The sequence below is a fragment of the Hylobates moloch genome, unplaced genomic scaffold, assembly GCF_009828535.3.
Source record: "Hylobates moloch isolate HMO894 unplaced genomic scaffold, HMol_V3 SCAFFOLD_15, whole genome shotgun sequence".
NCBI lineage: Eukaryota > Metazoa > Chordata > Mammalia > Primates > Hylobatidae > Hylobates > Hylobates moloch.
The window spans coordinates 34,227,644-34,233,643 of NW_026652290.1; positions in this window are offsets into that span (position 1 = coordinate 34,227,644).

Sequence of the window (6,000 nt, forward strand, 5' to 3'; positions counted from 1 at the left end):
ACATAATTGTGAGATTCACCAAAGTTGAAATGAAGGAAAAAATGTTAAGGGCAGCCAGAGAGAAAGGTCGGGTTACCCACAAAGGGAAGCCCATCAGACTAACAGCTGATCTCTCGGCAGAAACTCTACAAGCCAGAAGAGAGTGGGGGACGATACTCAACATTCTTAAAGAAAAGAATTTTCAACCCAGAATTTCATATCCAGCCAAACTAAGCTTCATAAGTGAAGGAGAAATAAAATACTTCACAGACAAGCAAATGCTGAGAGATTTTGTCACCGCTAGACCTGCTCTAAAAGAGGTCCTGAAGGAAGCACTAAACATGGAAAGGAACAACAGGTACCAGCCCCTGCAAAAACATGCCAAATTGTAAAGATCATCGAGGCTAGGAAGAAACTGCATCAATTAACGAGCAAAATAACCAGCTAACATCACAATGACAGGATCAAATTCAAACATAACAATATTAACTTTAAACGTAAATGGACTAAATACTCCAATTAAAAGACACAGACTGGCAAATTGGATAAAGAGTCAAGACCCATCAGTGTGCTGTATTCAGGAAACCCATCTCACATGCAGAGACACACATAGGCTCAAAATAAACGGATGGAGGAAGATCTACCAAGCAAATGGAAACCAAAAAAAGGCAGGGGTTGCAATCCTAGTCTCTGATAAAACAGACTTTAAACCAACAAAGATCAAAAGAGACAAAGAAGGGCATTACATAATGGTAAAGGGATCAATTCAACAAGAAGACCTAACTATCCTAAATATATATGCACCCAATACAGGAGCACCCAGTCAACTGTCAACATTAGACAGATCAATGAGACAGAAAGTTAACAAGGATATCCAGGAATTGAACTCAGCTCTGCACAAAGTGGATCTAATAGGCATCTACAGAACTCTCCACCCCAAATCAACAGAATATACATTTTTTTCAGCACCACACCACACCTATTCCAAAATTGACCACATAGTTGGAAGTAAAGCTCTCCTCAGCAAATGTAAAAGAACAGAAATTATAACAAACTGTCTCTCAGACCACAGTGCAATCAAACTACAACTCAGGATTAAGAAACTCACTCAAAACCGCTCAACTACATGGAAACTGAACAACCTGCTCCTGAATGACTATTGGGTACATAATGAAATGAAGGCAGAAATAAAGATGTTCTTTGAAACCAACGAGAACAAAGACACAACATACCAGAATCTCTGGGACACATTCAAAGCAGTGTGTAGAGGGAAATTTATAGCACTAAATGCCCACAAGAGAAAGCAGGAAAGATTCAAAATTGACAACCTAACACCACAATTAAAAAAAACTAGAAAAGCAAGAGCAAACACATTCAAAAGCTAGCAGAAGGCAAGAAATAACTAAAATCAGAGCAGAACTGAAGGAAATAGAGACACAAAAAACCCTTCAAAAAATTAATGAATCCAGGAGCTGGTTTTTTGAAAAGATCAACAAAATTGATAGACCGCTAGCAAGACTAATAAAGAAGAAAAGAGAGAAGAATCAAATATATGCAATAAAAAAGGATAAAGGGGATAGCACTACCGATCCCACAGAAATACAAACTACCATCAGAGAATACTACAAACACCTCTACGCAAATAAACTAGAAAATCTAGAAGAAATGGATAAATTCCTCGACACATACACCCTCCCAAGACTAAACCAGGAAGAAGTTGAATCTCTGAATAGACCAATAACAGGTTCTGAAATTGTGGCAATAATCAATAGCTTACCAACCAAAAAGAGTCCAGGACCAGATGGATTCACAGTCGAATTCTACCAGAGGTACAGGGAGGAACTGGTACCATTCCTTCTGAAACTATTCCAATCAACAGTAAAAGAGGGAATCCTCCCTAACTCATTTTATAAGGCCAGCATCATCCTGATACCAAAGCTGGGCAGAGACACAACCAAAAAAGAGAATTTTAGACCCATATCCTTGATGAACATTGATGCAAAAGTCCTCAATAAAATGCTGGCAAACCGAATCCAGCAGCACATCAAAAAGCTTATCCACCATGATCAAGTGGGCTTCATCCCTGGGATGCAAGGCTGGTTCAACATACGCAAATCAATAAATGTAATCCAACATATAAACAGAACCAAAGACAAAAACCACATGATTATCTCAATAGATGCAGAAAAGGCCGTTGACAAAATTCAACAACCCTTCATGCTAAAAATTCTCAATAAATTAGGTATTGATGGGACATATCTAAAAATAATAAGAGCTACCTATGACAAACTCACAGCCAATATCATACTGAATGGGCAAAAACTGGAAGCATTCCCTTTGAAAACTGGCACAAGACCAGGATGCCCTCTCTCACGACTCCTATTCAACAGTGTTGGAAGTTCTGGCCAGGGCAATCAGGCAGGAGACGGAAATAAAGGGTATTCAATTAGGAAAAGAGGAAGTCAAATTGTCCCTGTTTCTAGATGACATGATTGTATATCTAACAACCCCACTGTCTCAGCCCAAAATCTCCTTAAGCTGATAAGCAACTTCAGCAAAGTCTCAGGATACAAAATCAATGTACAACAATCACAAGCATTCTTACACACCAATAACAGACAAACAGAGAGCCAAATCATGAGTGAACTCCCATTCACAATTGCTTCAAAGAGAATAAAATACCTGGGAATCCAACTTACAAGGGACGTGAAGGACCTCTTCAAGGAGAACTACAAACCACTGCTCAATGAAATCAAAGAGGATACAAAAAAATGGAAGAACATTCCATGCTCATGGGCTGGAAGAATCAATATCATGAAAATGGCCATACTGCCCAAGGTAATTTATAGATTCAATGCCATGCCCATTAAGCTACCAATGACTTTCTTCACAGAAATGGAAAAAACTACTTTAAAGTTCATATGGAACCAAAAAAGAGCCCACATTGCCAAGTCAATCCTAAGCCAAAAGAACAAAGCTGGAGGCATCACACTACCTGACTTCAAACTATACTACAAGGCTACAGTAACCAAAACAGCATGGTACTGGTACCAGAACAGAGATATAGATCAATGGAACAGAACATAGCCCTCAGAAATAATGCCACATATCTACAACTATCTGATCTTTGACAAACCTGACAAAAACAAGAAATGGGGAAAGGATTCCCTATTTAATAAATGGTGCTGGGAAAACTGGCTAGCCATATGTAGAAAGCTGAAACTGGATCCCTTCCTTACACCTTATACAAAAATTAATTCAAGATGGATTAAAGACTTACATGTTAGACCTAAAACCATAAAAACCCTAGAAGAAAACCTAGGCATTACCATTCAGGACATAGGCATGGGCAAGGACTTCATGTCTAAAACACCAAAAGCAATGGCAACAAAAGCCAAAATTGATAAATTGGATCTAATTAAACTAAAGAGCTTCTGCGCAGCAAAAGAAACTACCATCAGAGTGAACAGGCAACCTACAAAATGAGAGAAAATTTTCGCAACCTACTCATCTGACAGAGGGCTAATATCCAGAATCTACAATGAACTCAAACAAATTTACAAGAAAAAAACAACCCCATCAAAAAGTGGGCAAAGGACATGAACAGACACTTCTCAAAAGAAGACATTTATGCAGCCAAAAAACACATGAAAAAATGCTCAAAGGATTATAAAACATGCTGCTATAAAGACACATGCACATGTATGTTTATTGCGGCACTATTCACAATAGCAAAGACTTGGAACCAACCCAAATGTCCAACAATGATAGACTGGATTAAGAAAATGTGGCATATATACACCATGGAATACTATGCAGCCATAAAAAATGATGAGTTCATGCCCTTTGTAGGGACATGGATGAAACTGGAAATCATCATTCTCACTAAACTATTGCAAGGACAAAAAACCAAACACCACATGTTCTCACTCACAGGTGGGAATTGAACAATGAGAACACATGGACACAGGAAGGGGAACATCACACTCTGGGGACTGTTTGGGGTGGGGGGAGGGGGGAGGGATAGCATTAGGAAATATACCTAATGCTAAATAACGAGTTAATGGGTGCAGCCCACCAACATGGCACATGTATACATATGTAACAAACCTGCACATTGTGCACATGTACCCTAAAACTTAAAGTATAATAAAATAAAATAAAATAAAATAAAGAAATTACTTGAAAAAAAAAAGAAAAAGCTTTTGACTAGTCTTTTCTTTTTTCCTGATAAAGTATTTGATTCAAGTGCTTTTTTCTTAAGTCAATTAGAGCTCTTACATATATATATGTATATATATGTAGTAAAGCATTGTGTACACAACACGTAAATACATAGATGTATTAGGCATGACAATAGAAGTACATCTTATAGATTCATAAAAACCTTTTTTCTTATCTTAGACTTTCAAATTCTCAATAATCTGTTTGCTACCCTAGGCAGTTGTCAGCTAAATAGCCCTAAATCTGCATATTGAAGGAAAACAACTCATAGATAAAAACTCAGATAGCAAAATTTACATCTTAAAGTACTGAGAGAAAAATTCTAATGGTGCTAGAGAGAAATTAAAGATGGATGCCAAATCAAACATAAAATTACAGAAATCTATCATAAGATTGTATGAGGAGACCAATTTTATTTAGCTAGGAACTACCTCTCTTTTTTTAAGACAGAGTCTCACTCTGTCACCCAGGCTGGAGTGCAGTGGCGCAGTCTGGGCTCAATGCAAGCTCCGCCTCCTGGGATCATGCCATTCTCCTGCCTCAGCCTTCCCAGTAGCTGGAACAACAGGCGCCTGCCACCATGTCCAGCTAATTTTTTGTATTTTTAGTAGAGATGGGGTTTCACCGTGTTAGCCAGGATGGTCTCAATCTCCTGACCTCGTGATCTGCCCACCTCGGCCTCCCAAAGTGCTGGGATTACAGGCGTGAGCCACTGCACCCGGCAGGAACTACCTCTCTTTTAACTGGATCTCTGAGTTCTGGGCAGAGCCCACACTGAATCCTGGGTCTCCAAAAATGGAGAATTATGAAGCTAGACCATGTGATGCTTTTACGGTGCACTTAAAAAATTGTTTTTTAAACAAAGGCATTTCTGAGTGTCTAAACTACACTCTTCCTTAAAAACCCAAGAGTAGCCTGTGTTGCAATAACTATTTTCGTCAATAAATCAGGTAACACAACACAAAAGGAAGCAATTTAAGAGCTGAGATGAACTTGTCTGCTTACACTCTCAGGGTTCCATAAGGAAAAACAGGTCTCTCCCCAAAGGGAGTCTTGCACCTTCTCCATCTTCTTTAAGAAACCCTAGGCTATTATAGACTATTTTAAGTCCCTCATGCAGCAGAGGGTGCAAGAGAATGGAGAGACAGCACCAGTAAATTTAGAAAACAGAATTCAGTCAACTGAAAAGAAAAAAACTTTCGCTCAAAAAAAGAAGGAGGTCCTGGGAGAAAAACAAAAAACAAAAAACTTGAAGGCCTTTTAAATAAAAACCCACACACATGCATGCATATACACACACGACTTGGATGTTATCTTTTAATTAAGCTGACTTTTAACCACTGAACTCCTTTTAAAAAATCCTTTTAAGGCCAGGCGCAATGGCTCAAGCCTGTAATCCCAGCACTTTGGGAGGCTGAGGTGGGCAGATCACCTGAGGTCAGGCGTTCAAGACCAGCCTGGCCAACATGGTGAAACCCTGTCTCTACTAAAAATACAAAAAATTAGCCGGATGTGGTGGCATATACCTGTAATCGCAGCTACTTGGGAGGCTGAGGCAGGAGAATTGCTTGAACCCAGGAGACAGAGGTTGTAGTGAGCCAACATCATGCCATTGCACTCCAGCTTGGGCTAGAACAGCAAAACTCTGTCTAGAAAAAAAAAAATCCTTTTAAATCTTATTACCATATTTCAGCTAGAACAAATTGCTGCTATTTCAGAAGTACCAAATATCAAACCAGAAAGGGCTTAATTTAGGAAACAAAACCAGGCTGTCATGGTAGGAAAAAAGAAGGCAGA